The sequence below is a fragment of the Poecilia formosa genome, unplaced genomic scaffold, assembly GCF_000485575.1.
Source record: "Poecilia formosa unplaced genomic scaffold, Poecilia_formosa-5.1.2 Scaffold133, whole genome shotgun sequence".
Classification (NCBI taxonomy): domain Eukaryota; kingdom Metazoa; phylum Chordata; class Actinopteri; order Cyprinodontiformes; family Poeciliidae; genus Poecilia; species Poecilia formosa.
This window is the reverse complement of record NW_006800072.1, coordinates 793767-809924: the sequence shown is the minus strand read 5'-3', so window position 1 is coordinate 809924 and position 16158 is coordinate 793767. Positions and strand designations below refer to the sequence as shown.

The window sequence follows — 16158 nt, the reverse complement described above, 5'->3', positions numbered from 1 at the left end:
TCTTAATCATTTTTGATCAGGACTAGAGTTGATCAAAACATTTCACCATAAAAAGCAGAAAACTTTTTTAGCAGCTCTTGAAAGTCGACATTTTGGTTCTGAAATTCTGACAAATACTTTACAAAGTTTGTGCTGAAAAAAAACTTGAAAAAAAATCCATCTGTAAAATTTTTATAGCAGCTTATTTTCCCCATGAAATTTTCATTTGCGTACTATTCATAAATAATGTATCAAAGTCATTATTTTAGTTAATATTCTACATATCCACTATGGATTTCAAACAAAAAGCAACATATGTTAAATGGTAAGTAAACATGTGTAATGATATTCTTTAATCAAGCTGACATACAGCAATCAGGCTACAATTCAAAAGGGTAAATGATTCATTTTTTTATGAAGTTGCTTTATATAATTATTCAGGAAAAAACTGAAAAAAGAAGCATAGAGTTTTTAAAGCAGTTTTTCAGAAGTGAGTATTATTTTCCTTAATGACTTAAAATGGTAGCAAATTAAACTGCTGCATAATGGTTAAATGGGTAAGGACAAGTGCTGTAGGAGCAATTTTATTGCTGACTATTTGACGGAAGCACTGTATAGGAAAAATATTTTAAATTAGTTGCATGAGACGTGTAATCCAGGCAAAAAGCAGCAGGGTGCCTCCTTTCATCTGCACCTTTTTGCTTTGCCTCCGTCTCTCTCACTGTCTCTCCATCCTATTCCCTTTTTCACACGTACATGGGCCTCAGTTTTACTTCTTTTTTTTTTTAATCTGTGAACAATATACACTTTACTTTTGACTTTGAATCATGCCCAGGCTTTGTCTAGAGTTGCCTTTTCACACATCTGGGACCGACAGGAGATTGCCTGTTTTAGACGCATCGTCACTGTTGACAACATCCTGTCAGGCTTATGCAAGGTGTGATGTTGAAAGGATGCTGCATAGTTAGTAACTGGGTCATAAACAACTTAATCACGTCAGATTTTACCAAATGAGTTGTTGTTTGATACAGTAATAGGAACCACAGAATATGTTTTAGCATTAATTTTAAAGAACATTTGTATAAAATCCGGAAATGAAACTGCCAACAGTTTTCTGTAGGAGAGAAAATGTGAAAAAAGTCAAATATCCAACTTTAATACCTATTTTATTAACTTCAAGTGAACTTCATGAGTCACACTGAGATGCATGATGCATGACATACTTTTTTTTTTTTACAAAACTATGAAAATTCTTTGGTATTAGGAAGTACATATTATATTCACAATAAAGTCTGTAGCCTTCAAAGTGACATTAACTCATATAAAATCACAAATTCTGAGTTGATACGCCCCCGATTTGAATGACTCATGAAACTTCACAGAAGAAAATATCAAAGGCAATTAGGTGCTGCACGTTGTGTCAATGTCTGTTTGGGAGAATACCGAGACAGAGAACAGTGTGTACAACTGAGATGGATGGCTCCAAAAACAGAAAACGGATGAGTTTGATCAGAAGTAAACTCTGAACTTCCCCAAATGGGTTAAGCTTTAAAAAGCTGCAATGTTTTGCCTTCTATGTAAATTGTGAGTGATGGAACTGAAGTTTTAGCTATCCAAAGGATTTCATATGATCATTGTCCATACACACTAAGCATCTATTTGTTTCTCTGAAGATTTTTGCTGGCACTTGTGTTTTGCTGGAAGTTTATGTAAGAGAAAGTAGCAGAACTAGAAAGTAGTCGTGTAAAACTGAAGTGGAAGGAAACTGTATTGGGATTTTGGGTGGATTGACTTCTTATTTTGTTTATTCATTCTCTCAAACACCATCCCCACAGAATGATGCTGGTGTCATCAGGTTTCATAATGGGGTTGGTGTGTGCACTGTTATAGTGAATAATTAATTAGCTGTCTTGTTGACAGATTTTCCTACCTGAGCTGTGGATCTCTCCAGCTCCTCCAGAGAAATGTTGATCGCTGATTGATTCCCTTGCCCAATTTTTTTGGCTGAATTGTACGGCTACATGTTGGTGGATTTGCTGTTTTGCCATAGTATTTCCATTCTCAGATGATGAACTGAGCAGTGTTCCCTTAGATGTGCAAAGCTGGGCTATTGTTTTCCATCTTAAACCTCCATTGAACTCTACTTCACAGTCTCCTGGCTTCCCTTGCTGGCTCTTTGGCCTTTGTGATGCTGTTTGCTCAACAATATTCTCTGAGAAATATTTGGAACCTTCAGAGGGCTGCAGTACTACTGACATTGAATTGCACACGGTTGGATAAGACTTGTTAATTCAGTTCTGAAGGAAATTTGTTGTACTAGAGATTTTATTGTGTGGTTTCAGAGTAAAGAGGGCTGAATAGAAATGCAAGACCCAGTTTTTTATTTAGATTGTTAAAAATTGTTAAAAAAACAATAATTTTTCTTACACTTCACAATTATTCACTGCTCTGGCTTGTGAAATTCCCAAAACTATGATGAAAATTGTGGCTGTAATATAACAAAATGGTTGTGTACAGATACTTTTATAGGGACGGTACCTCCTTCCATTCAATGCTGCCTTTCACTGACTCTTTTCAGTTGCTTTCTTTTATCACTAATTTAATCCATGTACTCCCTCACTCTGTTCTTTAATTTCCGGCGCATGAAAGATTCATCTGAGTGCTTTAATAATAAATAGGGAGGCACAGTTGAAAAGTGTAGCATTCACCCTTGACTACAGCAACAAGGCTCCTCTGCTCTCTTTGTCTCCTTTTATCCTCATTTTTAATCTTGTCACGCTGCGTCTTTCATCACAGTATCCTGAATGGAACCTTGTGGATAAAAACAAAGTATAGATTATTGTCTAGTTCTTCACTTTGAGTGAGTTATTTTCACCACTAATGCTGCTGACACACTGGTAGTGAAATGCGAATACTTTCTAGTAACCTGAATAAAACCAAAGTTTGGATAGTTCCAAATTTGCTGATTTTCTGAGGTGTAAACTTTCGCTCAGTAAGCAAATGCTGTCTTTTTTTCACTCACCGTCATCGTCACATTATCTACAGCCATCAGCATATTTCGCCCTCTACTTTTTTACCCCTGCGTCCCTCAGCCTCTCCATGAGCAGATGAGAAAACTGAGTCTCAAAAACATCCAGAAAATCGCATCACAACAGCCCCCAGCCGTTCCTCATTCTGTTCCACTGCATCTATAGCAGGACAAGATGTTCCTGTCATTGAAGTAAACCTCATTCTGTTTGCTGCCCTTTAACTTTTTCTTTCTGTTGTAATGACCTGCTTACGTATTTGCTGTGAACAAATTATATTTGCTGGCGCAGAAATCTCCTGCCTATCTTAAACAATGAATGTCTGCACGAAACAGATCAAGAGCAGGCACATGTTCACAGCAAAACAACAAAACCGGGCCCTCCCGATTTTTTTTTATTTTTTTTTTTTTAATTTGTTTAGGTTTTGGTAACTGTTTTGGAAGTTTTTCTGGCATGTGCCTTCATGGCTTGTAGCCTTCGTAGCCCAATAGAGTGTAAGGTGGAGGGGTGGATGGCCCAAGCTTTTCCGTTTAGTAAATCCGCCACATAACTGGAAAGGTTTTTGTTCCTTTGTAAAACACAATCAGTGCTGTTGAAGAATTGTTCCAAATTAGGTAAAGTTTCTTACAAAGTACTTTGTTTCCCTGGCAACAAGTACAATGCTTAAAATTAGAAACAAAATTAAAAATATCCTTTATTGTTTCACCGTGGAGAAAACCAGGCAAAATGTAATCTGTAGCAAATGTTGTGAGGGAGCAGCAGGAGGCTCTTTGAGCAACAGCTGCTAAATAGGTATCAGTGATGAATGAGAACGCTCTCCCTCCCTGAGATTTGCAACTTGTTGTCTGAGCTCTGCAAAAGGTCTCATTGGAGCCTGTGATGGGTTTACATCAATCACTGTGAGCCACTCAGAAAGAAACTGCCTGAGCCAACCTCCTAAAAAAACACAATCTCCCCCAAATCAATATCTGTAGAACTCTGTATTTGGCTCTGACAGGTCTCTAAGGACAAGAATCACAGCAACTACTCATACATGTACTGTAAGTGAGTGTTACAGACAAACATGTGGAAGAGTGCAGGAACATTCCTCTCGTCCTTTAAGTTGTAACTCCTTGTCATGTTGTGCTGTTACTGTGGGAAGTTCTTTGAGAGTTGGCAACACCATGGGGCATTATCAACAGCAGAATAAGTGCACGCCTTGGTCCATAGCATCTTAATGTGGTATGCTTCACTGGCACATTCATTCTGTAGTCTGAGACAGCTTTGCCCGCAAGGCCATAATCATTTCCCTCAGCACTGGAGGACACAATGTGAATCTTATTTTGCAATCTATGCTTAAAGAAGCATGAAACATCTCATCAACAGAAAATGGCTGGCAGTCGCTCGGATGCCATGTCTTTTTCCTCCTCACTTCCAGAACATGGGAAAGTTGCAAAACCTTGAAATACGCTTTGAGTGTCTTTGACTTTTATGGGCACCAAATGTCTGAGAGGCGTAACAAATCTGAAGGCCCCTTTGTCAAATACGGATTATACTTCTGTCCCTTTTCAGTGATAGTTGGAAGTATAGGTCTGAGTTTCTTTACCATCTCCTGAAAGATCCAATGAAAATGAGCAAACCCTCGCCTTTTCCATAAATCCCATATTGCATGTCAGGGAAATCACTTTAGAATATTTCCCCCTCTCTCTTTTTCTTGCAACATTGAGCCAAGTTGATGGCCTATCATGGAGTGTGTAGCTGATCAAATGCAGTTGTGAGCTGCTTTGGCTTTTGCATTTCTAGGCCACATTCTCACTGACACTCCTCCTGATCTATGGTTGTTGTATAATGTGGTGCCTATACAAAACTCATCTTACATTGAGTCAAACATGATGGCTATTTAGAGTAGTTTATTTTCATGATGATCAACTGCGAAGTGCATATTAACAATGGGGAGAATGAGAAGAATTAGATTTAAAAAAGAATCATAATTACTCTTTTAAAAAGTGTTTACACCCTTGAGCTTTTTCAGTTTCCGGTACGTAATGAGTACAAACGTCAAAGTAATAAATAGAATGTAGAAGAACTTCATTGAAATCCACCAGATCCTTCTGGTTACTGCAGATGAAGTTTTAGACTCTATCACTTCCCTGTGTTGATCCAACTCAATCAGGATGTTGACAGAAATTTTACATTATCCATTTGCTTTCACTCTCAACAGTGACTGAGTGTTGTGAGAGATCTTGCTTTGCACACTTCATGAAAGAGTTCCAAGCTTAAGCTTGTCAATTTCTGCCAATTCAGCTCTTTTTCCTCATGCTCTTTTTTTCTTTGTTTTGCATTTTGAGTCTCTGCTTACAATAAACCTGGTTATGATCCACTAGCAACAAATGTGACTGGCAGTGGGATTTTGCATTAGGAGTGTATGACCAACTACTTCTGTTTTTTCTTCTTCAAAGATGTTGATGTATTTTTTCTATTTGTTCTCCCTGTTTTCTGTCTTTTATAGTAACATATTTTATTTAGGTTTTCTAAAGAATAGTTATTTGCTATTTAAAATGTTTTGGTCCTGCAACATAAATGAGATTAACAGCACATCAAAAACAAACGAGCTTGTGATAAAATTGAGATTTGTTCCATTTTACTTTGCTGCTGTTCATCTATTTTAATCAAAAACAAAAAAGACTCCAGGCTACAGAAAAAAGTTTAAGTTGTTGGCAATTTGACATGTTGCTTGTTTGTTTAAGCTCAGCATGTGGTGCATGAAGAAAAGTGTATGTGTGAGTTAAATGCTGATTCAATATCATTAACAGTGATACATTTCCAAGGGCAATTACAACACATTTGGAACAAAAGGATGGAACAAGCTGAGAAAAGGTTGAAAGAGGAATGAAGCTATGGGAGGGAGATTTGGCAAGAGACAGAAATAGACTTGGAATAGATAAAAGCTGTCATAGTGGAAGGATTTCATTCTCAATGCTATTTGATAAGGAATTGACAAAGTAATGTGCTCTCGCACCACCATTTGCAATGATTGATTCACCCAAACAGGAAGCAATCAGATCAGGTAAAACAAAAAATCACAATCGCAGAACAAAACCTTTAATTCTTTGAATAGAATTTGGATTGGCAGTACTCCCAAAAACAGATTTTTACCCAAATATTGTATGTACATTTGTATGCAATCATGTTGACATAGAAAGTCAGACTGAGGAGGACTAGATTTAATCAATACCAAATTTTAAAGTCAGACCCATTCCTTTCCTCTAAATAATGACTTTTTTTCTTTGATCACCTCCATCAATCTTCTAGATAGCAATAAAGATCAGGGAAGGACAGTGAAAGCAATCACTGTTTACTAATAAATGGCAACTGGTGTTAAAAATGCCATTTGTTACTCAAAAGGGCAAAGTAATTTCTGCCAAACATCAGTCTATCATTGTTTTGACTTTGCATCTTTTGCACGGACAACTAAAAATAACCACAGACGTCATTTTCTGCCTCACATTGTTGCCTTTCAGCAAAGACGCTGGACTATGCAAACCACTTATTGATCAGAGCAGAGGAGGCTGAATGAAAAACTATAATGGCTTCATTTAAATGCTATAAAAGATGGGGTCATCAAGGTGGAAGGATGACACCTGAGGACAAACATGCTTAGTGTTTTAAAATGCTACAAATGTGATTCATAGCCACAAAGAAGTCCTGAGGAATCTTGGCTCATGTTTCAACTCCTCCAGTTCAGTAATATTCTTCAGTTTCTGTACTGCAGTTGCCTTTTTCAAATCCCACCAGAAATTTTTAATTGAGTTCAATTCATGTTGACCTTTGTGGTCCCTGATGTCTTTTAGGACTTCTTCTGAAACTAAGCCTTATTGGAGATTGAGACATGCTTGCCTTCGCTGTCCTGTTTGAAGGTCCAGTGGAGCCCAAGTTTCAACTTCCTCACAGCCACAGACTGCCTGGTATTTTCTGGCAGTCTAACCCTACCCCTAACCCTATCCCTACCCTAACCCTAACCCCTAACCCCTAACCTGAAAGATGATTGAATTCCTAATCCCTCCTTCGTAATCCCCCATTATCCTCACCCTGTCACTGATATGACCTGTTTGTTCTCCCTGTCCTTAACAGTATAATATTTTTAAGGCTGTGTAATTCCTTTTGTCTACAAACTGTTATGTAAAAAGTTATTTTTCACAACTTCAAAAACTATTGCCAAAGTACATTAAAATGTGGATAATTTAAATGAATAAATCATGTGTAAACAAAATGTTACCTAAACAAATATCCCTTTGCATTGCAGAATAGCATGACTCCCAGACTAATGCATGAGTCTCGGAGAGACTTCAATTAATTTTCCATGTCAGGTAACATGAAGGTGCCACAGCCCTGGTACATTAGGCAGAACTAAATGAAATAATACAGACATCATGGTTCATTGCAGCAACTAGGTTCCATATCACCTGCAATCTATTTTAACTAATCAATCTGCCAGGACTTTCACAAGATTAATTACCCTGGTCTGGATATCTCACTATCACATGTTTTTATCCTGTATTTCCCCCCAATCTACCACCACATTTCAACATGTTCTTTAATAGTGAGCACTTGAGATTAATCACAGACTACGTTTTTTTTTCCCCTTATACTTCGATAAGAGTGTAAAATAGGTGGCAAATTATTTAGCATTCTGTGTATATAGAATATATCTTCCACAAGTGGAAAAGGGGGAAATAAGTTTGTTTATCTGTGGATTTGTGTCTGTAAATTAAAATAAGGATCTTTTTTTTTAAATGTTTCTGTGGAAATAAGGATGACTATTTGAGGCATGCCTAGTTATGTTCTCTAGCAGCAGCAACACATAATCAGGTACTTTTGTTTATTTGCATAAAAGTAATTTTCAACATTAAAATACATTCACTTATTTTATTTCAGATCCTCTATCATTACTATGATGATAAGACAGGATGGGAAGCCTAGAATAAGAAATAACATAACAATCATCTCTCCTGATTGCAAAAAAACAAAAAAAAAACAATATTGACTTTGGCGGATTATTACAATTGCACACCAAACATTTCAGGGTTATTTTTTCAAAACAACAAAAATAATAAAAATTAAAAAATGGGAACAAGGTATAATATTCCACTCACCAAGTATTTAAAATGTCTTGGTTAATTATGTAACTCATAATAAAATGTATATATTGTAAAACCAATATGAACTTTATTTTTATTTTAAATGTAAAATCTTAATCCCCAGGGGCTGCACAGTGGTGCTGTTGGTAGAGCTGTTGCCTTGCAGCAAGAAGGTTCTGGGTTCAATTCCTGGCCCTGGTCTTTCTGCATGTTTGCATGTTCTCCCTGTGCAAGGGTTGTGTGTCTGTCTCTGTGTTGCCCTGCAACAGACTGGCAACCTGTCTAGGGTGTACCCCGCCTCTCACCTGGAATGTTAGCTGGAGGTAGGCACCAGCACCTCCTGACCCCACTAAGGGACAAGGGAGTAAAGAAAATGAATGGATGAACTCAATCCCCTTCATAACTTGGCAAAAGAATATGAGTCAATGTATTTTTCTGTCATTCATTATCAAATCTAGGAATAAAAATCACACAGCCAGGTGCAGTGAGAACATGACATATCTCTGCTGTTTCATCATATATTGCATTTACCCCTACAGACTTCTTGAGAACAGCCAGTATGATGGTTGTTTTCCAACGTGTGCTGAAGAGCAAAACACTTTCTCTTTAATATTTTTCTTGTCTAATAGTTCTCATTAGTTGCTCAATTGCCTTTAGTAAATTCAAGCTAGTATGTGACATTTTGCACATCCCCACTTTTAAGCTATGGCTAATGTTTGTGCGATAGTTGACCCTATAGCATTATTTTAGCAAAGAATAAATGCAGTTTTAAAAAAAATGGGAGGATCCTATTACTTCACCATCAGGATAGAATACTTTATAACCATAGAGCACATATTCTTACTGTACATTCAGACTGTCATAAGGCTGTCCAGATGCCAGGTGGTCATCATATACTGCAAGCAACGTATGAACATGTTCAGATATTCTCAAGATAATCCAATGCAGATGTACAGTTTGCACATGTACACCCAGCATCATATTTAAGGAAATACATTGAAATAAATCCATCTCTTTTATTTCATTCCACTAAATCTTTTATAAATAAACAAAATTAAATGTTTCATTTATTTAATTAATCCTCTTTGTATCAAAACAAAGGATTTCTGGCCTGTTTAAATGCCCCAGATAGTAGGATGTATAAGGTGCATGTCCTGGAAAAACATCTGTTCCATCAAATCATTAGGTTCACCAGTTCAATATTCATTTGTTTTTAACAGAAGTCAATGCTAAGGAGTATTTGTTTAAACTAAAAAAAAAACAAAACAAAAAAAATCATGGGAGAGTAATTGATAGACTTCAGATGCGAAATGGATGTTTGCTCTTCTATCGGTAAATCCCAATATTTGAGATTTTTATGCATGATCATTTCCCATCTTTTGACTAATCAGCATCAGTGAATATATGTGCTATTTCACTCCTGCAAGCACAAAACACTTTCTAAAAGAAAACATCTGAAGGAATAAAGTGGAAAGAGAAAACGCTTTCATATAACATCAGAACTGATGTTAATTTTCTGTAAATGTTTTAACATAAAATTTACATTTAAAAAGAGAAAGTTCATGTCAGTGTAAAAGGTTATGGAGCATTTTGATTCTTGGAATTTTCTTGTGATGTATGTTCGAGTTTTTTTTTAAATCATTATTAATTCTCTACTGCTGTTTAAACAAACACTGATGACTTGCCTCCGTCCATCCAGTTCACTCAATTAATATGCCTCTACATGTCTCTTTCTTTCTTTTATCAGATGTACTGAATTATGTCTGATATATTTTTTATTCTTTTAAGATATACAGAGTAGAACTACCATGAAAATTAAACTGAATGTTTGGAAAAACTTAGTGGAACTGAAATGGAATGTCTCAAATCTTTATAAAACCTGTGTAAAGAGATTTACTTTATCTTGGTCACCTGGATTATCACTTTACAAGCCACCAACTCCCTGCCAAACATTCTGTCACCTCATTTTGTGAGCTTGAGAGGGCTTAAGCAGATGTTCACTGCCAACTTGCCTTGCTTTCAGTGTCCCACCTGCCAAATGTTTCAGTGTTTCTTTAGGCATCACACAAAGAAAAAGATCTGCATGAGCAGAGGGACACAACTTATTTTATCTGTTTTATTCTGACAGGGGTGGTTCAGATTTTCTGAAAAAAGTTTCTATTGAGTTATAATCAGGAGTATTTCCCTTACCTCTAGTAGATGTTATATCACTATGAGCATGAGGAAAAAATCAGTTCATAAATGGGCTGTTTGGGTTCATGCAGCTTAATTTAGCAAGGTAACCCTCACTAATTTAACTCTATTATTGCAACAAGCAACAATTTTGACATCCAGTAACCCTGGATGCAAATATTTTCAGTTTAAGTTAATAAAATCAGCTGAAACCAGATGTCTATCTGACCATCTGTTAGCCTTCCACTGATGTATTGACTGTCCTACAAACTTGCATACAACATACAAATGGCATTCTCACAGAAACTCACCTGAAGTAAATCCAAAGTGTCCCTTAAAGGGTTTTGGATCATCAAAAGATCTCTTCTCATTAGACTTATTGTTTGATGTATTATTTGAAAACATTCCCAACACATTTATTGGTTAGTATAGCCACAAGATCTCTCCAAAGCTTGCTAACCCATCTTGTCGGAGAAGTCTCTGGGGGTGATGTGTATTAGTTTGTTTTCTTTAAGACCAATTACGGTGACTGACACCAGTGGAATCAGGGTCTGAGATTTTGACAGACTTTAAGGAGCAATTAAAGGTTCACCAGAGTAGCAAGCACACGGACCACAATTCCTACAGACAAAGTGGGGATTTGTACAATCCACTTGCTTGGGTCAATGTGAAATTGACTTTCGGGGAGTTGAAGGGTTGAGTGGTTTTAACTTTTAATCAATACACATTCCAAAGATCTATAACTTTAAATAAGCTTTTAAACAACTTGAAGGCGAGGTACTTTGAAAAATGGGATTTCTATAAGACATCTGGGCAAGCAAGTCGACGTGTCACAAACTTGACAAGCAATTACTCTCGTCACTTCCCTTTCCAAGTTTTATTTAAAGAATTTAAAACATCTCTTCCTGTTGCGGTTCATTACTCCAACTAACTTTTCCTTTGAACCTTATTTGTTAAATATTCTTAATAATCTAATGAGGCATTTACTTAATAAACTGAGAAGAGCAAAAACCAAAGGATTAAAATTGAGAAATAAATCAATGTATTAAATAGTTTCCTTCTGATGTAAGTCGGTGAGCTTTTTTCTTCTTCAATTTGTCAGTATTTTCTAAAAGCAAATGTTGGCTTCATAAAAATGTAATTTTAAAACATCAGCTTCTAAAAAGATAAGCACTGTTAGATCTTCTATAAATATTATTGTCTTCAGATAGGCCTCAGAAGGAATGCCTGTGACCCATTACTTCAGGCTTTTATCACATTTCCAGTGTCTCCTCCTGCCTAAGCTCTCTATTGTGACAAGATGTTCTTGGAACACTTCAGTGTGATTTTCTCTCAGCCCAGGCAAAATCCTACTTTTCCTTTCAATAAATAATACACCATCTTAAACATAAAAAGACTTCTGGGGGTGCAATCGGACCAAGCTGCAATAGGTCTGTTTTATTTAATGTGAAGTAGAGATTCAGTTAAGGCTGAACTTCAAGATTTAACTTTGATTTTAATTATCTTAATGGCAATCTGAGTTTCTGCTATTAAAAGTAGTTTCCTAATGTTGTATGAGGTACATTTCAATTGAGAGATTTTGAAACACCTTACGATGTTCAGTTTTACACCTCAAATCAAACATTACCTGCCTGGCAGTGTAGAACCAATCACCTAAAAGAGTTTAAGATCAGAGCTGAATGGATAAACTGATAGTTCCAAAGATCATGTTACTAATTTTAGTTTACAAAACAAGTGTTGAACTTTTATTATAAGTGTTCAAGCATTTTGGAGTCAGTCGTTTTCAGTTTTACTCATTTTCACTACATTGAAATGCTGCAAACCTTGTCAATGTATGTGCACAAAGCACCACATAAACAGATCACAATTCTGACAGGAGTAACAAATGCTTCGAGCTACATGGAAATCTGTGGAGAGTTCTGTCTTATAAAAGGTTTTGTATAATTTTTCTGCAGATGTGTAATGTCAGTAAGTCCAGTCAGAAATACAAACACTCTGGAAAATAAAAACAAAACTTGATGAATACAAATTTTAGCTACACAGATGTGTCTGCAAGAAAGTAGAAACTCTTCATCATATACAGGTTTCTCTGGCTGGAACTGTGGATATGCAGGAAAGCCAGAGCTGACACCCTAGGAAGAGAGGGGGATTGTTTTTGTGGACAGTTTCAAACAACTTATAGGTTTAATTACTCCCCATCAGTAAGATCAATGCCATAACTGACTCGGTGCTTTCACCCACCTGTCATGTGTTTTTCTCCCTGGGGAAATGCCTTTGCAGCTTGCCTCCAGTGCATCATTAATGCTTCTGCACCTCAGCAAGTGCAGTCCCTGACTCACCAGCCTCCACGTTCCACAAACAGCGGAAACTGTCCAGCTCACCGGCTATCATGGGTACAGCAAGACCAGAAGGCTCCTCAGCTGTTGGAAATATTTTTAGTAGGTTTTCAGCGTGCTAAATAAGTCCCAGGCTGACAGCTACTGCTCTGCAGATCAATCAAAGCCTCAGCAGTAAAACTGAACAGTAGAACTCATGGAAAAGTGATATTTTCAGCTGTGTGTGACACAAATGCTTTGTCAGATAAATTGCTGTCGATTACTATTTTTTATTGCCTATTTTTCATAATTTTGTCTAACCATGTAAATGGCAAATTTGTTCTTTCTTTTTAAATCAAAAACAGGAATGTTTGTGTTACAACAGTGTGTTCCATGCCTTGAGAGTGTTTTTGTCATAGGACTTTCTCATTTATTGTCATGTTACAACTACAAACTGCAACATATTTTACTACTATTGTATATGCATGACACACGAAGTACTGCATAGCTGAAGTTGAAGGAAAAGTATACATGCTTTTCAAATTTTTCTGCAGATGATAATGCGGCACAGTTGCAGACCAACCAAGATGTGGCCATCAATGACAACTGAGAGGCAAGGCAAGGAGAACAACCAAAGAAGCTGCAGAGAAGAAGTTCTGCTGGGAGCTGGGCAGAGGTTCACCTTCTAGACGTACGACAGCCTTAAACAGTCAGAGCGATGTTGAAATGGCATAAATTAAAGAATATTCACATTACAATGGTTCAGTCCAAGTCTAGGACTGAATCCAATTAAGATTCTTAGAAGACTTAAAAGTGCTGTTTTCAAAAACTCTCCGTTACCATAGAGAGTTGAAGCTACTTTTCAAAGAACAATGTACAGACTTAAGCGTGTTTGTTTTCAGAATATAAATGCATGCCACACTTTGAAGATTATTTCTAAAGAAAAAAACCTATGGTTAACAACAAACTAGTTTTTTTTTTTTTTGTTTTTCGATAATTTTATATAACAGCAGAAATCTTAAAGAGAAACAAACCCTTCTATGATGAAAACTGCATCATCATCAACATCAGAGGCTTCCTAAGACCAAAATGCCCATTAATCCTTAGTGACCTGATTAATGAATAATACACTTCAGACTATTAAGAGTCATAGAATGAATCAGATCATATGAGTTGTGGTCAGCCCTCTTCAGTTGTATCCTTCAGTTTTTAGTTCTGCTATGGTTGTGTGTCATCAGACTAAAACCAAGCATCAGTGCTAAAAAGAGACAATCTGAAGCTAATTAGGACCCCATTACTTATTTAAGGGTAGCTTGTTTGTGCTAGAGTTGAGGTATAAATTATCCATGAGACAATGTCTTTGGGGTATTTTGTTCAGCTGAGCTTTATTAACAGCAGCTGACGAGGGCAATTTAATGGCCTCCCAATTATTTTGAGAGTCCCAAGAAGTAATTTGGATGAGCCTCTGCTGTCGCCAGTGCCAGCTAGAGCACCCATTTAGAGACGCAGGAGAGCTGTAGGATTTAATGACATTGTTAAAATGATTCTCTGTGGAAGGGTGGACATTTTATTGTAACCAGGAGACAGTTTTATTGTAAAATAAAAACAACTTAACTGCGCCAGTGGAATTTTTGTTTGTAGCGCAGCTAAACAAAGCATAGAATCTTTTATTCCATTAGGAGAGCCACAAATCGGTGCCTCTCCAAGAAATATTATTGCCTTTGGCTTAAGGATAAAATGTAATTAGAAGACCTAAATGAGCCCTCATTGTGAATAAAGAAACCATCATGAGAGATAAATTTTTGGGTTTTCAAGGTTTCAAATGTTATTATAGGTTCTAATAGAATGCTAATACAAACTGTAACATTAAGTAATTCAGCTCTATTATGAATTCACATTATTTTCAGATTGGTTGTTCAGGAGATTACCTTGTGGAAACAAAACCAGGGGCAGCACCACAATATGAACCTGCATAATTAAGTGTTTCCTTCCATGATTTACTTTACTGCTGGTCTTATGGAATGCATTGTATTGAACAGTTGGTTTTAGTGTGTCATCTTTAGAAGTAACATCAGTTTAGACAAATAAAGATGTTGATATATTCACAGGTTAGTGATAAGTAGTTTATTTTTAATGTAGCAGGAGTGAAACTTGCAAGTTTGTCTCTTTCCTTTAATTTGATTCTGCACAGTCCAAGAAGGAAGTCGTTTCTCTTTTCATCTCTCTTCCCTCTCCCTAAGGGTCACCAGCTCTTGTGTTTCCTCCTCCCAACACCTGCTCTGTCAAAACTCTTGGCTTCCCATGTTTTGTTTTGTTTTTTTCCACTTCATCTGAAAACTTTAAAGGTCCTCCAAACAGCTGCTGCCATTTCTGCTCTGTAGAAAAATAAATTGCAAAGCAAAATAATGTAAATGATCCACTCCAATGTAATACTGTTCAAAAGACTGATAGTAGACATTCACCTTTCCTTTCATCATGTCAGTTAATACCGCCAACAGTTTTGATATTTGATTTTATTATTTTTACCAATACTGTAAATGTTTTAAATATTTTACTGCATTAACAAAAAGCATTCAGGTATGATTAAAGGACATTCAGATCTGATTTGCATCTAGAGAAAGCATCTCTTTGTGATCATTTTCTTGCCCTAAGAGCTGAAAGATAATACTAAAGAAATTACTTTTATAAACCTTTATGAAACATTTCTTTTTTTATGAATTCACAGAGTTAAAATGAATGGCATATCTTTCAAGGGGAAGTTTATGTGTAGTACCACAGGCAGGGTGGAAGCTGCAGCATTTTAATGTTTAAGCACATTAATATAACAATGTAGAGGCTGCAGAACCCAACCGTTCTGTGGTTGCTATCCTTCATTTATTGATCAGAGTGCCTGAGAAAAATAGCAGTAGACTACACAATAATGATGAAACCAACCAAAGTGAGAAAGTGATGGGTAGAAGGAAAGAGATCAGATGTCGCCCGATTTAGGAGAGTTTTTGATTATTCAGCTGGTTGCACCTGAATAATACCTTCTTAATGTCTTTCAAACTTGGTGGAGGATGGAGAGAAGTGAAATAAATAAAACCAAAATAAACGTGAAAGTTCAGAGCCTTGCTTTGATTGGTTTGCCATGATTGGTACAGAAACAGCTTTTAAGTTTTAGTTTGGGACTAACTTAAACTTAGATTTGTTATCAGAGTTCTTTTAATTATTGTACTTTAACTTTGGTATGTGCTGCGCTGTGTGCTGTGTCATGCAGACCCATGCTTGGTGCTTCAAGGTTAGTTTTAATGTGACGTTAACTGTCCTTCGTGAATCTGTTCAGGGCCCATAGAGAGGAAAATCCATCCACAGTAAAGACATGCTGAGAAGGTAATTTGGCAATTCAAATTGGTTTGAGCAAAGTCACGGCACAGAGGACACCAATGGCAAACTGGAATTATTCACGACAGCCTGATAAACTGAAGCAAAAAAACAATATGTAAAATACAAAATCTACCAAAATTCACATGTATTTAATAGTGGTGGGACTCGATTAACATTTTTAAA

The 16158-nt window shown here is 36.5% G+C and overlaps 1 long non-coding RNA gene across 1 annotated transcript in view; it reads left to right on the top strand.

Annotated features, from left to right (window-relative positions):
- LOC107837311 (uncharacterized) overlaps positions 1–15223 on the top strand; it is a 74963-nt gene extending 59740 nt beyond the window's left edge. Inside the window, exon 2 of the long non-coding RNA XR_001663323.1 lies at positions 13164–15223. This is a non-coding gene — a long non-coding RNA (uncharacterized LOC107837311). The remainder of the gene's footprint in view (positions 1–13163) is intronic.
- Positions 15224–16158: the final 935 nt, after the last annotated feature.